The sequence below is a fragment of the Dendrobium catenatum genome, unplaced genomic scaffold (assembly GCF_001605985.2).
Source record: "Dendrobium catenatum unplaced genomic scaffold, ASM160598v2 fragScaff_scaffold_1021, whole genome shotgun sequence".
Lineage (NCBI taxonomy): Eukaryota > Viridiplantae > Streptophyta > Magnoliopsida > Asparagales > Orchidaceae > Dendrobium > Dendrobium catenatum.
In genome coordinates this window covers 372,207-395,215 of record NW_021319483.1, presented here as the reverse complement: position 1 = coordinate 395,215, position 23,009 = coordinate 372,207, and the positions used below count along the sequence as shown (strand labels likewise).

At 32.7% G+C, this 23,009-nt stretch overlaps 1 non-coding gene across 1 annotated transcript; it reads left to right on the top strand.

Moving 5' to 3' along the window:
• The first annotated feature begins 19,396 nt into the window (after positions 1 to 19,396).
• LOC114580423 lies at positions 19,397 to 19,501 on the top strand. Its single transcript, XR_003701816.1, has one exon. It is a non-coding gene; the product is annotated as a small nucleolar RNA R71 (small nucleolar RNA).
• The last annotated feature ends 3,508 nt before the right edge of the window (positions 19,502 to 23,009 follow it).

Below are 23,009 nucleotides of genomic sequence, written 5' to 3'. Positions count from 1 at the left end.
AAAAAGTGTTGTTCTTCATAATTTTTCAAGAGCAAGTGAAAGAATATATTTTGGAGAGTGTTTGAGAGAGATTTCTTATAAGTGGAGTGTAAAGGGTTCACAAGGTTACTCAAAGGTAACGATCTCTTTGTATTTTTGGTTATTTCTCTTCTTTTCTTTTTTCTAGTTGCTCGAGAGAATATCTTTGAAGAAGATCTGGTACTTTGCTGACACTTGGAGGGTGTGAAATGATGACGGTACTCTGCTGACACTTAGAGGGTGTAAAAAGATGACGGTTCTCTACCGACACTTAGAGAGTGTGAATAGATGATAATTCTCTATCGACGCTAAGAGGGTGTGAAATGATGATGATTCTCTTCCGCACTGGGGATTAGTCGAAGAGAGGAATTGTAAAGGCCTCCCCACCTTACTGTGGGGGAAAAAGGAGAGTCGCTTTGGTAATAGTGCAATACCTTAAGATGGAGTCTTCAGAGAGTAGATGTAGATCGTATTTGATCAAACCACTATCAATTTTTTCTCCTTTTATTTTCTGCATTTTTTTTTATAATTTTATTGTTATGGTTGAAAAGCTTATTTCAAAAAGATAAGCAAATTTGGAAATTTGTTAAATCAATTTTTTTAAAAAAAAAAATCCAAGAAATTTTTAAAATACTAATTCACCCCCCCCCCCCTTTGGTTAGCCTTGGGACAATTGCTTAGGTTTATTAACTTATACATAGTCAACACTTTAGGCATAGAATTTTCTTCCATAAAGATTCTATGCATATAAATGGAAGGATTAATTCCATTAATGTCAACAATAGTCCACCTAAAAGCTTTTTTAATGTTACTTAAAACCTTAATTAATTCAATCTCTTAATGTTATTTTAGACTTTTATAAATGATTATAGAAAGAATGAGATGTTTGCCCAAATATGTATACTTAAGATGATAAGCTAAAGCTTTAAGTTCTAAAGTTGGGGCCTCTTTAATATATGGTTAAAAATTTTTATCAAAAGATGAAGTTTCCACCAATTCAAAATGTCCTTTGTTCCAACTTTATTTTCTAGATTTTATTTCAATGAGCCCATTAGATGTCGTTTGTTCTTGCTCATCTTCTTCTTCCTCAATCACTTCTCCTTCCAACAATTTTTCTCTGAGATCTACTACTAATACATCCTCCAACTCCACCCTAAAGTAATCTTCATTCCTTTCTTGAAGGAATTTTATAGATTTCAATACATCAATTTGTTGAAACTTGTTAATTATGAATTAGGTTATTAAACCTAAGCTTATATCCCAAAAGGCTAACCAAGAGAAGGGGTGAATTGGTAATTTTAAAAAATCTCCTCTTAAAACTATTTAATTTAGTGAATTTTTAGAAATTATTTTTCAACCACAAATAAGCACAAATAGAAAATAAAAAGCAGCAGAAAATAAAAAGACACAAGATTTATAGTGGTTCTATCAAACACGACCTACATCCACTCCATGAGTTTTCTACTTCAGGTATTGCACTATTACCACAAGTGTCTCTCCTTTTGCTCCCTCAACAAGGCAGAGAAGCCTTCACAAAAACTCTCTTCCACCACTACCCGGTGCGGCAGAGAACCGTCATTCTTTTACACCCTCCAAGTGTCGGCAGAGAACCGTCATCCTTTTACACCGTCCAAGTATCGGCAGAGAACTATCGTCTGTTCACACTCTCCAAGTGCAGGTAGAGAACCTTCATCCTTTCACACTCTCCAAGGGTAGGCAGATAACCCTTCGGCTGTTTACACTCCTCGAGTGTCGATAGAGAACTTGATCTCCTTGAAAGATCTTCTCACAAAAAATCTAGAAGGATGAGAGAAAATAGTGAAGTAATCATAAATTACAAATAAAGATTCTTACCTTTGAGTAACCAAGTGAACCCTTCACTCTCCAGTAGTAAAAACTTTACTTCAAACACTCTCTCTCACTCTCTCCTTCAATCTCCTTTCAGTATTCATGAAGATCAAAAGATAAAAAGATATTAATACAGTTAAAACTGGACCTTTAATAGAAAAGACACAAAAAACCATCCAAAAACTGAAATTTTTTATTTCTAACCGTCCATGATCATCCCGTACGATATAATTTTGTACGTACGAATAGTGTAAAAACTATTACGTACAAATAATATATGAATCAGTATGAACTACAATCATACCCGATAATCATATTGTATGAAATAAGTTCGTCTTGTACGAACAGTTATTCCCAAGGTTCATTGGTACGAAAATGCAGTAGAATTTTAAGTCTCCAGAACAGAGAAGATCATCCTAGGATGAACCATAAATATTGTCAGGACAAATAGTTTATTTTGGCTAATCCAGAGCCCATCGTTCTAGGATGAACAATAATTATCGTCTGGACGAACCCATCTAGAGAGCACCGTCCTAGGACGCAAGATAAATATCATTCAAATGAACGCGTCTAGAGCCCATTGTCCTGGGACAAACAAAAAACATCGTTTAGATGAATAGTTCATTTTGGCGAATATAGAGCCCTCGGATGAACCATAATTTTCTTCCAGACGAACGCATCCAGAGAGTATCATCCTAGAATGAATGATAATTATTATTTGAATGAATGTGTCTAGAGCCCATCATCCTGGGATGAATGAAAAACATCATCTGGATGAATAGTACTTGGAAAAAAATTTTGGCCCTCTTTGTTCGTTCTTTCGCTCATTCAAGAGTTTTAATTGACCAGATCATCCTATATGAACATGGTTCGTACTGTACAATCAATTTTAAAAAATATGAATTTTAACTCTCCCCCGGTGTGTGTGTGTGTGTGTGTGTGTGTGTGTATTAAGTTATTCAATTACAATCACACTCTATCTTAGATTCAAATAAAGAGAAAAATACATACTTCAATATTACAAAACATTTTAAGCAGATCTTGATTTAAAGTCTTTAACAATCTTGAGTATGATTTCCCTGAAAAGTTAGTACACACAAGAGAAAAAATAATTCTTCTAAAATGTGTTAGGAGAAGATAATAATCAAAACAATAATATTTGAAATCATCAAAACATACAAGTTGCAAGAATGTAAAACATGCAAAGCTAAGTAACAACTCTCTCAACAAACACCCCTTTTTTTATGATGGAAAAATAATTATTGTTTGTGTTTATTTGAAAGTCATAAGTTTCTCCTAAACTCCCCCTGAATGAATAAGCATGTGAGAATAAGGGGCATGATTGTTGAACTAATCACAATTTTTTAATTTTTTTAATTTTAAAGTTTTTCACACACATAAAAACAATCACATTGAAACCTTAAAACAAATAAAATATGAACTCAAAAACTCATAAAAAAATATGAATAACACGTCAAAACACTTCAACTCAAAATATTTCAAACCAAAATACTTCAAATAATATTTCTCCCCCTTTTTTACAACAGTAAAAAGAGAAGAAAAAAAAACAAACCAATCCAAAAATATAAGGAGTCATATGAGTAGCCTATAATAGTTGATCCTGAAAGAGATTGAGTTATTTATGCAAATAAAAATAAAATATCATTAGAGAAAAAGAAAGATTCATATAATTTAAGTATAGATATAACATAGATAAAAAAAAATATCAAGAGCATGAATCAGTTTAGACAATGAGATAAGAAAAATTATTACAAAGTAGATGAATGAAAAATTTATAAATTTCAAATTTTAATACACAATAAAATTGGACAGAAGATTAATTTTAATTTAAAGATTAAAAGATTGAGAAAAGAACATATAATTGTGGCACTTTGCGCATCTTTTCAATATTTGTGGCACACTTTGTGCATATTTTTTTTATTTGTGGGCTAATTTTGTACCTCTTTTTCACTTTGCGAATCATTACGCATTCTTTTGATTTTTATATATTTGTACATTTCCAAGTGTTTACTTGATCTTTCCTAAATCAATAATCTAAAATTTAAAATTTCTCTACATACAACGATATTTACATTGAAAAAAAAATAAAAAATAACAAAACATCAAAATTGCAATAATAATATTAAAATTATGTTTGTCTAATAAGAGACATGAGATTGATATCCTTAACTAGATCGAGTTATAACACAAAACTTAAAATTTTTGAAAAATTGGATTTTTTTAAGAATTCAATTTTGTATTGTATTTCAAAATATAGCACTTGTTAGATCAATATTTAAGGATAATCATATAGGTTAAAAAACATTTCTAAAGACATGACAAAATAACTTTTATTAATATCATGGTGAATGTTAATACATTTGAGCATATAAGAAATCAATACATATAGATGCAATAAAACATAAGACATAAAAATATAAGGCATGAAGACATAAAAACATAACAACTAACAACACATTACATCACATCACATCGCATCACCACTGCTAGAGAAAATCATAAAAAAAGTACAGTCATCACTCAGAGGGGCCCTGATCTGGAGGAGGTTGCTGGTTATAGAAGTTAAAATAGCTACTCATAATAGCCATATTTGAGCTCACAGCATCGAATTGGCCTCGCAACCAGCCCATGTCCTACTGGTGCTGTGCGTCCTACTGTTGTAGATGAGTTTCAATTTTATTAAGGCGGTGATCAAAATGAGTTTCAAGATGATCAAACCTATGAACCATATCATGAAAGTTTGGTCACGACCAGGTGCAGGTGCTCTCTCCTCCCCCTCAGTGTCAGCACCTTCATCATGTTTTACAAAGATAACTCAGAATGAACCATCATTGTAGAATAGAGGCTCTTCAAGATGAGACACATCAGGAGGAACTAATTCGTACTTCTTATCAAGAATATAAGCCTTAAGGTATCCTAGAGTAATGTTCTTCTTTCTCTTATGAGATATATGGCTAATTTCAGAAAGCCTATAAAGATAATCAAGAATGAGTTGGGCTTCGTCAATGGGTTGACTAGAAAGAATCAAATAACTGACAGTGGAAAGAAGAGGAGTGGTATTGATTCTATCACCAGCATTTGGAATGATGGAAGTTCTAAGCACATGTTGGATGATTCTAGCATCTTGATGTAGAGTGTTTACTTTGGGAAAATGGGATTCTTTTCTAATCCGTCTAAGTACCCGGTTAATCTCACTCCAATCAAAAGTTGTATAAGAAGTCAAAGTGTGGGCTCATATTTCTTCAGTCCTTAGGTTTAAGAAGGCTCCTAAATCCTGCTTGATTATTTCTACATTCTTTCCTAGAACATAGGATCTAATCCTATCTTAATCAGAGTTAAAGGACATGTTCGCTAGGAAATAATGAATTGTAGAAATATTGAAGGAGTAAATCAGTGTAAGGATAAACTCAAATTGAGAGGAAACAAAGAGTGGTAGTATCTGATAGACTGTATTCTCTTAAATCAAAACTCTAAAAGGGGTTTTTAGCGAATACAAAAATAGGGAATAATGTTTTATTTTCCTTGGAAAGAAATTTGTCATTGGCATTCCTAGGTCCCCTGGTGAGTTCCTTAGCGTGCCTAACACTCTTGCTTGAACTAGCCATTATAAGGGATAAAAAAAATGAATAGAAGAGGTGAATAAAGAATTTTGGCTCTAAACCTTTCCAATTTAAAGGAAAAATGACCTTTCGTACGGATGAAAATTGGTTCGTCCCGTACTATACCTTGTTCGTACGTACGAATAAAAATTTTGTATGTACGAATGCATGTGTTAGAAATGAAATGACTTTTCATAATCATGTGTATTACAAGGCATCCTTTCGTATAGACTTTTTGACCAGACAATCGTACAGACGAAAAGTTGTTCGTACGGGATGATCGGTTATTTAAGATTGAAAGTTCGTTAGGGATGTTAGGCCCATATGAACTAGTCCCAAGGCAAACCAAAAAGACATGAATCAATATTTTAAGATAAATCACATGTTCGTCCCGGAGGCGCCCTCATAAGGGAAAGAACACACCAAATTTATAGTGATTCGGTCAAAACTTGAGAAAACACAATGCGAAAATAATAAATGAAAGAACACACTAGATTTATAGTGGTTCGGTCAAACCTTGACCTACCTCCACTCCTTAGAGGCACCCTCAGAGTATTGCACTAACTAAGTGTCTTTCCTTTAGCCCCCACAACTAGGTAGAGACGCCCTTACAAAATCACTTCCACCTTCCCCGGTGCGGCGAGGTCGCCGGGACCTTTGACACCAATGATATCTTCTTCTTCTATGAACTTCCCTCAAGAAAAGCCTTGAATCCGACGGTATTAAGGTGCAAGCCTACCGGAGAAATCGTGTGGAATCCCCCTCCACACTCCCTTGAGTCACCCCTCACAGGATCTTCTCCCTCTCTTAGACTTCACCCGTTCCTCACTCCCTTTCAAACTTTCTCTTCAAGTTTCCCCCAAAAGAATGAAGCTATAATGGCTGCCAAAGACACTTACAAAAGTGCCTAGTCAAAAGCTTAAATAGAATATCTCAAAATGAGCTCATTAATGCAACTTGCCGACTTTATTTTCCATGCCGATATAAATATCGGCCTGGCCGGTCAGCGTAAATTATGCTCAATCAGCCCGGTCGGTTATGGACAATTAGAAAATTTTTGGTCATATCGTCCAGGCGGATAGGATATCGTCCTGGATGATTAGTTCAAATATGAGGAAAATTGTCCTGAACATTGCCCTAAAAAGAAGCTGGCCAAAGTCAAATCGGCCCGGATAATCCTGCGATTGGCCTGGACGAAGTGATCGTGCAAATCACCATTAATTGCTTTCCTTAATTGCCTGATTTATTTAGGAAAAATTGTGCTGGATCGGCCAGGCTGATCCTGATAGGCCAGGCTGATCCACCGGGATGATGTCCAAAAATAAGTAATTCCTAAATAGATCTGGCGGCAGATTCTTTTTGAATTGAGCCTATCGTCTTGGCCGATGCAAAATCATCCAGGATGATGTGCTTTATGACGGCTGCCTTAACAAGGATGATGACCTAATTAGGGTTTCTTTTTTTTAACCGATTGTCTAGGCCAATATAAATATCTTCCCGGACAGTGTTACCAAAAACAGTAAACTCTAGGAAATAGTTAGAAATTCTTCCAAGATGAGTGTCTACAAAGTTTCTTAGCATCAGGAGCCGCAGTAATTACAAAAGACTCAAGAAAGGAAAAAGGATACAAACTGACTCAGACCTATTCTACCCAATCTTAAGTTGACTCCAAATTGCAGTCTGATCTTGTGGACCTGAAATGTCAGTAGATAAGGAAGTCGTAGAGAAATAAAAGTGTTTGTTATCATCAAAATCATAAACCATGAAAACATATCCGCAATAATCTCCTCCTTTTTTATGATGGAAAACATTACTATTTGAATTTACAAAAAAGAAATTATGTTCTCCTAATATCTCACTTACTAAAATAAAACTTTTAAAAATAGGGGAGATCAAAAATTTTTGTTATTTTTAATTTTTGAAAGATGAAAAAGATACAAATACAACAGTACGTTTCTCCCCATTTGACATTATCAAAAAGAGAAGGGGCACATAAAGTCCTAAAAAGAAAAAGTTGCCTCTTAGTTTTTAAAAAAACTTAATAAGAACTGGATTGACAACGCATAATCCAGTAAAGGTAAGAAATTCATAAATTGATAATCCAAGCTCATGTTCCTTTTAAATGATCAAAAACTTTTTAATCCAATATCTAAATCAAGGAATAAATTAGAAAAAGAAACACTAATTTTTCCTAAACTCCTTCCATAAAACATATCTAATAGAAGATTAATGCATGAATTGTTGAATCATGAATCATGATTTTCAAACTCAAGTATCGAAAATATCAAGGATTTTCTTAAGCTTTGGATAAAATAGAAAATGTAGGCATACTCCATTGTCGGCTCATTTTATATCTCTTGTCAATTTTTTGGCACACTTTGCTCATCTTTTTCTTTTGATACACTTCGTGTATCTTTCTCAATTTGGCGTCATTGCGCAACTTTTGATTTGGCATCATTGGCCACTTTTTTAATTTAGCGTCATTGGCCTTTTTTTTATTTTTTTTAAATGATACATTTCTGAAATTTTAAAAATAAAAGTAAACTCATTCTATTGACATAATGAACTACTTGATTAGAAAAATTATGAGGTAGATTCAACAACTTGCAAAAGAGTCCTACGCGATAGATAAAATGTAGGGAGATGAAAAAAAGTTCAGTTTAAAAATCCAATTTAAAATATGATGAAGATTTTAAATCAAAAGTTGAATAACCTCTTTTAGGAAACAGAGATTGAGAGTTAAAATCATGAATTTCCTTCCTTTTACTATTTTTAGAGAAGTCAATCACTACTTATAAAAGAATTCAAGAAAAATAGGAGGTAGATTTTTCATTTTAAAATTTTTAATCCCCCTTTTTTTTAATTTTAAAAGGATGGTGATTAGTGTGTTGATAAAAAAGAAAAACTAAAGACACAATTAAAATTTAAAGAAAAAGAAAAAGAAAAGAAAAGAAAGAAAGGATGAAAAAAGAATAAATTCAAAACAAAAAATACCCAAAAAATAAAATAAAAAAATAACAAAACATGCAAATAAAAAAAATACAAACAGTGGTTTAAACATCATCTTGCTCCTGATTAGATGATTCAGAAGCTAAGTCTGCCCAAGAGATTTTTTACTTTTCATTATTTGGCCATTTTAAAATTTGCTTTGCTTTTCCTTTTTCTTTTCCTAGAGGAGTTCTCAAATTATGGTACTGATTTTTCATATGTCCAGGTTTCCTACATCCAAAATAAATAATGTCAGAAGTAATCTTAACATTCTTATTATTTTTACCTTTATTTCAATTTTGTTGAGGCTTATGCTTTGATGAGCTTTTTAATTTTCTCGATAAGTTATTATTTTCATCACCAATTAAGCCACTTTCCTCCATATTTTTAACATTTAGCACTATCGTTTCACCTTCATCCAAAAGTCTTTGACCCAAACTTTGCTCGTAGGAAATGAGTGAGCCAATTAAATTATCAATAGACTACTCATTCAAAATTTTTGATTCATAAATAGCAACAACTTTTGCTTCAAACTTATCAAGTAAACAATGAAGAATTTTATTGACTTTTTCAAAGTTTGAAAACTCATTTCCTAAAGCATGTAATGATGTAACAATTTGAATAAATCTAGTATACATATCTAAGATCGTCTCATAAGGTTTCATGCAAGACAATTCATAATCATGCATTAAAATATTCAACTTGGATTGCTTAATTTCACTAGTGCCTTCGTATATGGTGTGTAATTTATCCCAAATTATCTTACCTGTAGTGCACGTGAAAACTAACATACAATCTTCAAAATTTAAAGCACAAAAAATAGTTTAAAGATTTTGCATTCAATTGAGCATTGGTTTTCTCTTCTCTACTCCATTGATTAAAAGGAATATTAATTTTAATTCCATCTAAAATACGAGACGATATAGAATAACCAGTTAAAATCATATGCCACATACAAAATCAATTGATTGCAAAAACGTAGACATGCGAATTTTCCAAAAATTAAAAGTAATATTTTCAAATAAAGGTGGTCTAGTGATTGAATAATCTTTTGCAATATTACGATTAGAAAAATTAGCCATGGATTAAAAATTCAAAAGCTTTTAAAAACTTATTTTATGAATATCGCTCTAATACCACTTGAAAGTTCGTTAGGGATGTTAGGCCCTTATGAACTAGTCCCAAGGCTAACCAAAAAGAGGTGAATCGATATTTTAAAATAAATCATTCGATCAAAAACACAAACCAAGATTCACCACAGAAAAAATACAATGCGAAAATAATAAAAGAAATAACACACCAGATTTATTGTGGTTCAGTCAAACCTTGACCTACGATCACTCCTCGGAGGCACCCTTCGAGTTTTGCACTAACTAAGTGTCTCTCCTTTAGCCCCCACAACTAGGCAGAGAAGCTCTTACAAAATCACTTTCACCTTCCCCGGTGCAGCGGAGTTGACGGGTCCTTTGACACCAAAGAGATCTTCTTCTTCTGTGAACTTCCCTCAAGACAAGCCTTGAATCCGATGGTATTAAGGCGCAAGCCTGCCGGAGCAACCGTGTGGAATCCCCCTCCACACTCCCTTGAGTCCCCCCTCATAGGATCTTCTCCCTCCTCAGAATTCACCTGTTCCTCACTCCCTTTTAAGCTTTCTTTTCAAGTTGTCCCCAAAAGAACGAAGCTACAATGGCTGCCAAAGACACTTACAAAAGTGCCTAGTCAAAAGCTTAAATAGAAGATCTCAAAATGAGCTCATTAATGCAACTTGCTAACTTTGTCGTCTAGGCCGATATAAATATCGGCCTGGCCGATCAGCATAAATTTTGCTCAAACAACTCGGTCGGTTAGGGATAACTAGATAATTTTTTATCATATCGTCCAGGCCGATAGGATATTATCCTGGACGATTAGTTCAAATATGAGAAAAATCATCCTAAACATCGCCCTAAAAAGAAGCTGGCCGAAGTCAAATTGGTCCGGACGATGTGATCGTGAAAATCACCATTATTTGCTTTCCTTAATTGCCAAATTTATTTAAGAAAAATTGTGCTAGATTGGCCAGGCCGATCCTGATAGGCCAGGACGATCCATAGGAATTATGTCCAAAAATAAGTAATTCCTAAATAGATCTAGCGGCAGATTCTTTCTGAATTGGGCCTATCATCCTAACCAATACAAAATCGTCCAGGATGATGTGCTTTATGACACCTGCCTTAACAAGGATGATGCCTTAATCAGGGTTTCTATTTTTGAACCGATCATCTAGGCTGATATAAATATCATCCCGAACGATGTTACCAAAAATAATAAACTCTAGAGAACAATCAGAAATTCTTCCAAGGTGTGTGTGAGCAAAGTTACTAAGCATCAGGAGCCGCAGCAATTATAAAAGACTCAAGAAAGGAAAAAAGGGTACAAACTGACTCAGACTAGTCTAACCAATCTTGAGCTGATTCCAAATTGCAGTCTGATCTTGTGGACCTGATATATCATTAGATAAGGCAGTCGTAGAGAAATAAGAGTATTTGCTATCATCAAAATCATAAATCATGAAAACAGATCCGCAGCAAAGATCATTTTTATGACAGTTTAAATCATTCCACACTTAGTGTGACATGTGGTTTGTATGTACGAACTTCTGGTTCATACGTATGATCAAAAATTAAAACTCTCCTTATCCTTAAAATTGTCTAGATACGTACATACGATTGAATACACATCGTCCAGACAATCGTTAAGATCATACAGACGAATTATATTGAAAACTAAAAAAACTGCATGCAAATCATTCAATTCAATAATTAATACGCTATAGGATTCATCCAGTATGAAATTAATTTCATACAGATGAAATTCATATTTTAGAAAATTTGTATGATGCATAATAATCATGATTTTGAATGTTAAAATGTTTTGAAAATCACACTAAATGAACAAACAAAGATAACAAAACAAAAACAAGCTCAAAAACTAAAGAAAAACACATACAAAAAATCACAAAACTAGAGAACACTCAAACAAAACATATATCAATGTTGCAGAAATATTTAAATAAGCATTCAAGTCAATCACACTAAGCCTTGTTCTTAATGTACTGAAAGTATCAAAGGCTAATGATTTAGTAAAAACATCTGCAAGTTAGTTTTCTATTAAAATATGATTAAGTTCAATTTCCCCTTTTGATACATGATCTCTTATGAAATGATGTCTGATATCTATATGTTTGGTCCTTAAATCTTGAATTAGATTTTTAGAGATACAAATGGCACTAGTGTTATCATAATAAATAGGAATTGTGCATATTGTTAATCATAAATCAATCAACTGTTGTTTCAACAAAAGTACTTGTGCTACATAGCTTCCTAATGTAATGTATTCAGCTTCAACAGTAGATAGGGCTATTGAATTCTATTTTCTACTAGACCAGAAGACTTAAGAGTTTCCAATGAATTGATATGTTTTAGAAGTACTCTTTCTGTCATTCCTACATCCTGCAAAGTTTGAAGCTGAATATCTAATTATTTCAAATGAAGAGCTAAACTTAGGATATCAAATCCCTAAGTTCTGATTTCCCAAGAGATATCTCAAAATCCTTTTTACTGCTGTCAAATGTGATTCTTTTGGATCCAATTGAAATCTAGCACATATATATACACTAAACATATTATTGGGTCGGCTAGCTGTCAAGTAAAGCAATGATCCAATTATTCCCCTAAATTTCTTTTGATTAACAAATTTTTCCTTAGGGTCTTTATCCAACTGAATTGATAAACTCATAGGTGTACTAACAGGTTTATTATTATCCATTTCATACTTTTTGAGGATGTCCTTAACATACTTCAACTGACTAAGAAATGTACCCTCCTTAATTTGCTTAATGCTAAAGCCTAGAAAGTAACTCAAATCTCTCATTAAACTCATCTCAAATTCACTACTCATTGTTTTTAAAAAATTATCACAAAGATTTTTATTTGTAGATTCAAAGATGATATCATCAACATAAATTTATACAATTAATATATCATCTCTCAATTTTTTAAGAAAGAGAGTTGTGTCCACACTTCCTTTTTCAAAAGATCTCTCAAGTAGGAAGGTGCTCAACCTCTCATACTAAGCCCTACGTGCCTGTTTTAATCCATATAATACCTTTTTCAATTTGAAAACATGATTTGGATGTTTAAAATTTTCAAAGCCTAGAGTTTGTTCCATATAAACATCCTCTTGAATCACTCCATTTAAAAATGCACTTTTAACATCCACTAGATACAATTTAAATCCTCTAAAATAGGTAAAGACTAATAAAATCCTAATTACTTCAAGTCTAGCTACAGGGGCAAAAATCTCCTCAAAATTATTCCCTTCAATTTAATTATACCCCTTAGTCACCAATCTAGTCTTATTTTTAATGACTACTCCTGAGTCATTCATTTTATTCTTGAATACCCACTTAGTTCCAACCATACTTTGATCATTTGCTTTGCAGTTAATTCCCAAACTTCATTTCTTATAAATTGATTTAATTATTCTTACATAGCCAATATCCAAAATTCATACGAAGTGCTTGATCAATATTTGTGGGTTCTATCATTGAAATAAATGCTAAATGATTTACTTCTTTGTTCAGTCTACGCCTAGTCCTAACACCCTCACTAGGTTTACATGTAATCAATTCTTTTGGGTGGTTTTTAAAAAATTTCAAATCTCTATGCATCGAGTTTTTTATCTCCAAATTTTCATCCAAATTTATTTTCTCAATCTTTTATGAGTCAATCTCTATCTCATCCTCTTCAATAATTAACTCTTCCAAAATTCCAGATTCATCAAAAACAACATGTATAGTCTCCTCAATTACCAAAGTTTTTTTATTGAATACTCTATAAGATTTTCTAACACATAAGTATGCTATAAAAATTCCTTCATCTCATTTTGGATCAAATTTTTCGAAAGCAGATTTTCTATTATTATAAATGAACACCTTACATCCAAAACCATGCAAATGAGATAAATTAGGTGTTCTCCCCTTTAGTAACTCATAGGGCATTTTATTCAAGTTTGATATAACATTCACCATATTCAAAATATAATATGATGTACTAACCGCCTCAGCCCAAAAATATTTATGAAGTGAATATTATACCAATATGGCTCGAGCGACTTCTATTAATGTTCTGTTTTTCTATTCGACTACCCCATTTTGCTGAGGGGTTCTAGGTGTAGAAAAATTATGATCAATCCCTTTCACCTTACAAAAATCCTCAAATTTTTCATTTTCAAATTCGCCTCCATTATCACTTTGAATTATCAAAATCTTGCATCTTAGTTTCCTTTGAATCCAAGTAAAAAAATTTCTAAATTCATCAAATGATTCACTCTTATAATATAGAAATCTAACCCATGTGAATTTTGAGAAATCGTCCACAATTACAAATCTTTATACCTTCCCTCCTAGACTTACAGCTCCAAATAATCCAAAAAGATCCATATATAAATGCTCCAATGGTTTACTAGTTCTAAGATCCTTATTAGACTAAAAAGAGGACTTCACATATTTTTCTAATTGACATGCATCGTAAAGGTTATCCTTAGTAAGGTCTTGTTTTGGTATACCTCTCACTAAGTTCTTTTGGGTAATTCTCTTAAATATTTTTATGCTAGAGTGACAAAGTCTCCTACACCAAAGCCATGACTCATCAGAAATAGTTTTTAAACAAAAAGCAGTAGAAGTTTTGATATAATTCAAGTCTAGCATATACACATTATTTACTTGTATACCATGCAAGACATCATTACCATTTAGGCTTAATATGCAACTAGTATGAAAAAATTTAACACAGTATCCTTTATCACATAGCTAGTTAATACTTAATAGGTTATGCTTTAAGCCTTCTATAAGTAGTACATTCTCAATAAAAAGTTTTTAAGATTTCCAATCATATCTAATCCAACCACCTTCCTTGTGGTGTTATCTCCTACCTCCACTCCTGGTTTCCAGCAATATAAATTGTGCAGTATCTCCAATCATATGCTTTAAGTAACTGATGTCTAGGTACCATATGCTCTCACAAGACCTTGTGTGAGAGCGATCCTGCAAAATCATCAAATGTTAGACCTGAGAACCCAAACAAGTTTGGGTTCACCTTTTTGCAAATTATAAACAGATACATATATGTTATGTCTATGTTTATGCATCTTAGGCTTCCACACCAAATAAGTTTTTCTATTCAATGTACAGGTGTGTGCTATATGTCCAAACAATCCACAATTAAAGCATTTGACTCAAGGAAATAGGTTTCTTAATCTTCTATAATTATTCTATCTTTTCATGGATTGTATAAATTTTAGAAACAAAATAAGATTTGTGAAATCTTCAAGTCTTAGGGGTATCCTATTATCCTCGAGAGATTTTATCTTCAGTTTGTAAAAGGTATTCATATCTTCTAATATATGATTTATATAGTTTATCCGATAATTTTTGCTCTCTGAATCATCCTTAAAATCTTTAAAAAAAATTTCAAGTTCTGCATAGGTTGATTTTAAATTTTTATGATTCTTATTCAAATCATCAAACTTATCAAATAATTTCATGTGGTTATTATCAATTAAAGCATGATCTTTCCAAATGATCTCTTATTCTCTTTGCAATTCTTCTAACTCTAGTTCAGACTAGCATGCATTTTCTTTAATTTCCTATATACAACATGTATGCATTCAGAGACTTCTAAAAGTTCATTATAAGACAAGTCAAATACCTCTTCTAGATTTGATTCATCAAGATTATCGGCCATGAAGCACAGATTAGTGACTTCCTCTTCCCTTTTAGTCTCTGATGAGTCTGAAGCTGAGCCCGCCCAAAAAGCTCTTTAGAATTTCTTCTTGCCCTTCTTCACCATTAGTTTCTCTACTACCTTCTCCTTGTTAGGAGTGGCTTTGAGTTTTGTGCAGTCTGACTTAATGTGTACAGGTTTTCTGCACTCATAACAAATAACATTATTTGAAACCTTAACATTCCTATTTAATTTACCTTGATTTCAATGCTGGCGTCTCTTTTGCTTCCTCTTTAGAAAGCTTCTAAACTGTCTAGTCATTAGTGCGATGTCTCATCCTCAGGTTGTGATAGATCACTCTCAGGCTCCTCCACTTTCAGTGTTATATTCTTCTCCCTTCGTGGTTCACCTGTATAAATCTTTCTTTGACTTACTCCTTGCTCGTAAGCAATTAGTAATCTAAAAAGATTATCAATAGAGTATATTTAAATCTTTATACTATGTAATCGCAGTTAATTTAGCATCAAATGTAGTAGGCAAATAATTAAGTATCTTATTAACCATTTCAGCGTTCGTTAGTTTCCTACCCAATGCATGTAAAGAGATAACTATTTGTGTGAATCTTGTGTAATGTCAGAAATGGATTCATTTGGCTTCATGTGAAATAATTCATAGTCATGCAACAAGATATTAAGTCTGGATTATTTAACTTCATTAATCCCTTCATATGTTATACAAAGTCTATCACATATGTCATTTCCACTCTTGCAAGTGAAAACTTGCTTGTAATCTTCTAACTTAAGTGCACAAAAGAAACTATTTAAAAATTTAGCATTTAGTTATGCTAAGTCATGTTCTTCTACAGTCCAATCCACAAAGGGTGTTTCTATTCTAATACCATCAACTAATTTAGTTGGTTTTGTATACCCTTCCTGAACTAGGATCTACATATAGTAATCTAGTGAATGTAAAAATGTTGACTTGCGTGTTTTCCAAAAATCAAAAGGAATATTGTCAAATAAGGGAGGTCTAGTTATGGAGTAACCTTCAAGTGTGTTTCAGTTTTTAAATGTAGCTATAGTCGTTAATCAAAAAATAGTTTAAACTTTTGATTTTGAAATTAAGCTCTGATACCACTTATGGAAACTTGTTAATTAGGAATTAGGTTGTTAGACCTAAGCTTATATCCCAAAAGGCTAACTAAGAGGGGGGTGAATTAGTAATTTTAAAAAATCTCCTCTTAAATTGATTTAATTTAGTCAATTTTTTAGAAATTATTTTTTGACCACAAATAAGCACAAATAGAAAATAAAAAGAAGCAGAAAATAAAAAGATGCAAGATTTATAGTGGTTCGGTCAAACACGACCTACATCAACTCCCTGAAGTCTCTCATTTCAGGTATTGCACTATTACCACAAGTGTCTCTCTTTTTGTTCCCTCGACAAGGCAGATAAGCCTTCACAAAAACTCTCTTCCATCACTACCCGGTGCGGCAGAGAACTGTCATCCTTTTACACCCTCCAAGTGTCGGCAGAGAACCATCGTCCTTTTATACCCTCCAAGTGTCGGCAGAGAACCGTCGGCTATTTACATTCTCCAAGTGTAGGGGGAGAAGCTTAATAAAGATTATTTAAATAAAGAATTATTACATTTGAGTAACCAAGTGAACCCTTCATTCTCCAGTAGTAAGAACTCTTCTTCAAACACTCTCTCTCACTCTCTCCTTCAATCTTCTTTCAGTATTCACAATGACCAAAAGACAAAAAGATATTAAGACATTCAAAATTGTACCTTTTATAAAAAAGACACGAAAAACCGTCCAAAAACTACAATTTTCAATTTCTTACCGTCCACGATCATCCCTTACAATCCAAATTCGTACATATGAACAGTGTAAAAATTGTTGCATATGAATAATATATGAATCGGTATAAACTACCTTTATACCTGATAATCATCCTGTATGAAATAAGTTTGTCCGGTACAAATAGTTATTCCCAAGGTTTGTTGGTACGAAAATGCAGGATGAATTATAAGTCTCCATAATAGAGAACATCGTCCTGGGACGAACCATAAATATCGTCTAGACGAATAGTTCATTTTGGCATATCCAGAGCCCAACATCCTGGGACGAACGATAATTATCATCTGAATGAACCCGTTCAGAGAGCACCATCCTGGGACACACGATAAATATCGTTCGAACAAATGCGTCCAGAGCCCATCATCTTGGGATGAATGAAAAACATTGTCTGGATGAACCATAATTTAGGTGAATGCATAGCCTTTCGTCCTCGGACGAACCATAATTTTTGTATGGACGATCGCATCTAGAGAGCATCGTCTTGGAACGAATGATAATTATCATTTCAACGAACATGTCTAGAGCCCATCATCCTGGGATGTACGAAAAACATCGTCTGGATGAATATTACTTGGAAAAAATTTTTGGCCCTCTCTGTTCGTTCTTTCACTCATTCGAGAGTTTTAACTGACCAGATTGTCCCATACGAACATGGTTCGTACTGTACGATCAATTTTAAAAAATATGAATTTTAACTTTCCCCTGGTGTGTGTGTATTAAGTTATTTAATTACAATCACACACTCTCTCAAATTCAAATAAAGAGAAAAAATACATACTTCAATATTACAAAATATTTTAAGCAGATCTTGATTTAAAGTCTTTAATAATCTTGAGTATGATTTCCCTGAAAAGTTAGTACACACAAGAGAAAAAATAATTCTTCCAAAATGTGTTAGGAGAAGATAATAATCAAAATAATAATAATATTTAGAATCATCAAAACATACAAGTTGCAAGAATGTAAAACATGCAAAGCAAAGTAGCAACTCTCTCAACACAATTGTTATCTCCTAGTCTTGAGCACTCATAAATAATTTTCTCTTTTAGTCATCAATCATAAATTTTCTTGTTGTTAAGAAAGGTCTTTCTAAAATGAGAGATATTTCTCTATCTTCTTCTATGTCTAAAATAATAAAATCAATAAGGAAAATGAACTTATCAAACTTGATTCGAGAATCCTCAATTACTTCTTTTGGTAAAGTAAATGATCTATCATCTAATTGAAGAGTTACAGAAGTAGGTTGAATCTCTTCTATTCTAACCTCTTAAAGAAGGATAGAGGCATGAGGTTAATACTAGATCCTAAAGCACATAAAGCTCTCTCATATAATTTATCTCCAATAGTTAAGGGGATGATAAAACTCCCAAGATCCTTAAATTTTTTAAGAATTTTCTTTTGTAAAATGGCCCTACATTCTTCAGTTAATGCTAATGCTTCATAATCATAAATTTTATTTCTTACTCAAAAAATCTTTCTTGAATTTTGTATAATTGGGCATTTGTTCTAAAGCTTTAGAGAAGGGGAAATAATAGTTAATTTTTTAAGCACTTCTAAGAACTTTGAGAATAGTTAGTTAGTATTTCTTTTGATCAATTTCTTAGGGAAAGGGGGTGGTGGTCTCTCAACAACTTTTTTATAAACCTTTTTAGGTTCTTTAATAGGTTCAAGTTGTTCAAAAGGGGTCTTATTTTCTTGGTGTTTCTATATATCATCCATATCATTGGCTTGGTCTTTCTCTTTATAAGGTTCTCCTAAACATTTCTAACCTCTCTGAGTTGGATATTATGACATTATTCTACCAAATTTTGATAATGAATTAACATATCCAATTGCCCTATTTGATCTTCAATTTCTTTAAGAGCATTAGATTGATTATTCATTTGCATTCCTAACATGAGTATAATATTTTTCAAGAATTCCTTCTTATTCCTTTCATAATGTATTTGTTCAAATTTTGTGGGGTAGCATTGTGACGTAACATATCTTGGTGCAATGGCGATATATCTCTTAATATCACTATTAACCTTTAATTTATCAAATTTCTTAGAAATAGCAATAACCTAAGCAGCCAAAATGGATAAAAAATCATTTTTATAGACTTTTGACACTTTCCTAAGATTCATTGTATCAACAGGACACTAAAAATTATTTATTGTCATTTTCTTAATTAATTCACAAGCATCCACAAAAGGCATTAACATCAAAGAACCTCCAACTGCAGCATCGATTATGGCTCTAAGAGATCCTACCAATCTATTGTAAGAAGTTTGAATTATCAACCAATCAAGTAAGACGTGGTGAGGGCACTTTTTAAGAAACCCCTTGAATCGCTCTCAACTTTCATGAATATATTCTCCTTCTAACTAAATAAAAGTAGTAATATCATTTCTAGTTTGACAGTCTTATAAGGTGGGAAATACTTTTCTAAAAATTTATGGGTCAACTCATTCCATATGGTAATAGAGCTTGGGGGTAAAGAATTTAACCACATTGTTTTCTTGTGTCTTAGAGAAAATGGGAATAATTTAAGTCTAATGGCATCGTCATTAATACAATTATACTTAAATATTGCATAAATTTCTAAGAAATTTATTAAATATAGGTTAGAATCTTCAAAGGGAGTCCCTCCAAAGTGAGAATTCTATACCAAGTGAATGATTATAGGTTTTAATTCAAAGTTATTAGCTTGGATTGCAGACCTAATTATGCTCTGATGAGTTCAGTCTACCATAGGATTTGCAAAAACCTTAAGAGGTCAGAAATGATCTAAAACCTGAACAAGGCCAACCATTTTCAAAATAGTTTTGATGGTTCAAATTTTAGAAATTTTTCTCTCAATTTTTGAATCAAAATATAGCAATGATTCCTTTCTTTGGCTTCTAAGCATGCAACCATAATTGTGCAATCAGTAAAATAAAAAAAAAATAAAAGAATATAGGACTAATTTTACAATTAATTCAACAAGATATTAAATCTGTATGTAAAACAAAATCTTCTCTAGCAAAGTCACCAAAAACATGAGGGGGCAATGGAGTAACATAAATAATTAAAAAAGTAATTTAGATATCTATCGATCCCTAAATAATGCTTAGGTTTTTTATATAAAAATTAGAAAATTACCATTTAATATACATAAGTATACATGCCAAATCAAGTAATATAGTAGAGTAGAGTATCGATCTCAAGAGGAAGAACATTTACTTGCAAATACTAGTATTATCAACTATAATTACAATAATTATACTACTCAATAAAAACAAGTTTTGATAAAGATTCAATCACTTAATTAAAAAAAAATGAAACACTACTTGAATAAAATATTTTGAATTAATGGAATATCAATACAATATATTTCCTAAGGATTCTCTTTTATATTATTATTATTTAGAGCATATGCATCACCGACCACTCAGTCAAGTGCGAAAAGACAAAGGACAGATTAAACCATCAAACCTCAATACCACTCTAATCTCTCATAGTTTTTCACCCAATAAAAATCCTAGAAGAGTAAGTAAAGCATGTACTGTTAAATAGAGCTAGGCTTTACAGCACTAAAAATTGGCGACTATAAAAATAGGCATCGCGGCACTGTGCAAACAAAGACTAGGCTTTGCAATGTTGACTTCTTCGATGTCGCAGCACTGTTAAAAGAGACTGGGTTCAAACATGTCCATGTTGGGTGCTTCAGTAGTCAATGATGGCACCATGGCGATATAGTGTCCAACGATGTGGCGTTGTATGATACTTGGAATGTTATTCTTTTCTTATATTTTTTCTACACAACACAACTAAAACAACACAATTTTTAAATAACCTTAACTAATGCTATTTAGCTCATTTTAAATATATATATTTATATTTATATAATTAAATATAAGTTATTGTCTAAACGAGCCTTAAAAATAGAAAAAACCAAGGTTTTTATTCTTCGGTCACAAAAATGTTCTTTTTCTCTCTCCTCATTTTCACATTTGCATTCTCTCTCTCCTCCGTGGCCAGAAGAAAGCCAAAAAAAACTATGGGTGTTTAGTCCCACACCATTTGGAGTTGAAGGATTTTGCTTTATAAAAACAAATACATATGCAGATTAACAGTTAAACAGCTCGAGATAAATGGACAGGCTTGTTGGGCCCGAATAGCAACGAGCTCAGTTTCATTTAAATAAATAAACACATTTTGCGATTTTCTCAGCTCGTTTAACAAGCCACTCGATAAGAGGCTCGACGAGTTCAAACCTGAACATGTCACGAGTTCGAACATGGCAGTTTTAAACGAGCTCGAGCTCAAACAGCTATCAAAGATGCTCGACGATCTTCAATTCGAGCTTGTGCTCAGTTTGGACAAATGAGTTTGAACTCGATCAGACCGAAGCTCGGCTCGGCTCGACTCAGTTCGCTTGCAGCCCTAACATAAATCTAGGGATGCATATGCCCTTATCCACATAAATAATTAAGAGTCATATTAGGAAACCTTTGTTATTTTATTTGTATTAGTTCAAAACATATTTTATATATTGGTATCTCCTCATCTCTTACGTTATCTGTAATTGGCATAAACTCAAACCCTTAATTTTTGTTCAATATGATAAACCTTGCATCTATAATAGATAATATTAGTTTGATTACAATCTAGCATAACACTTTCTCATGCAATCGACACTCTCTCATTCATTTTATTACTTGATCGACATTTATACTTACGTATCTAGTGGACAATCTGTATCAAAGAAAACCTAAGCATTATTTGACCCAATGCATATTCTATTTCATACATGCATTTAGCTAGCCACGTCTTGTGCCCGCCGCATAAAGCAATGGCGGAGCCAGAAATTTTGTTCAGGGGGGGCCTAACCAAAGCCGTTCTTGAGGGTGTGGCTCGTGCGTCACAAGAGATGAGTAAAAGAAAAAACTAACCATTGATTAATTATGGACCAAGAAATAGGATTCTAATCACTCTGGACAACTTCCATCACCACTCTTGCAATTCAATATTCAATAAAATAAAAGTAATATGTTTTTAAGATATCAAATATATTTTATCATCTATTTGCTCTCTTCAGACCTTCAAAATTCTGCCAGTAATATTAGCTCGCTTCCTTGTTATGCCATGTTGGCAAGCAGGCAGTTCAAGCAGCAACTTTTTTAATGTTTTTCTATATATATATATATATATATATTAGAGAGGCACACAGTCCTTTGGGCTTTAAAACACAATACTAGAACTTTGGTATCTCCTGTAGGCACATCTCTGTTCTTTATGACAATACTAGTTCAATCTGCATTTCTAAGCAATTCTCATCCAACATTGAATGGACTGAAGCAGATTGGCATTAGGACATCACTTTATTAGAGATCATGTGAATAAAGGAGATAGTGAGTTACATCAATGTGGCGACTGAGAATAAACTGGCCTAAACTTTTTTTACCTAACCACTAGCATTCAATACTTTACAGCACTTTATGGACAGATTGGGTCTGATTATATTAATGCATATACTTGATTTCACTAATGTTTATCTGCTAGATCTACTTGCTGTATATTTTCTGAGTTTTTTTTTTCTAGTTTTTTTTATTTATTTTGGTACTTTTGTTTTCCATATGCCATGCTTTGCTTTTTCCATTTCAAATCATCACTGAATTGATATCTTATGTCTTGTTTTTTTTATTTTGAAAATTTAGAGTTAATATTTACATCTCTTAAATCTGCTAAAGAGTAAAACACCGTTGTTGTGTCTCTCTATACCCTATTTTGGTGGTAAAATTTTTTTTCTAACAAAGTCTATCTCAAATTACTAATTGAATTTTGCAATTGAGATCTTTTCTACCTTGCTACAGAAATCTAGCTTCTCATACATAGACAAAGTTTTTATGTTACATTAAGATCTCTCGTTATCCTGTCAATTT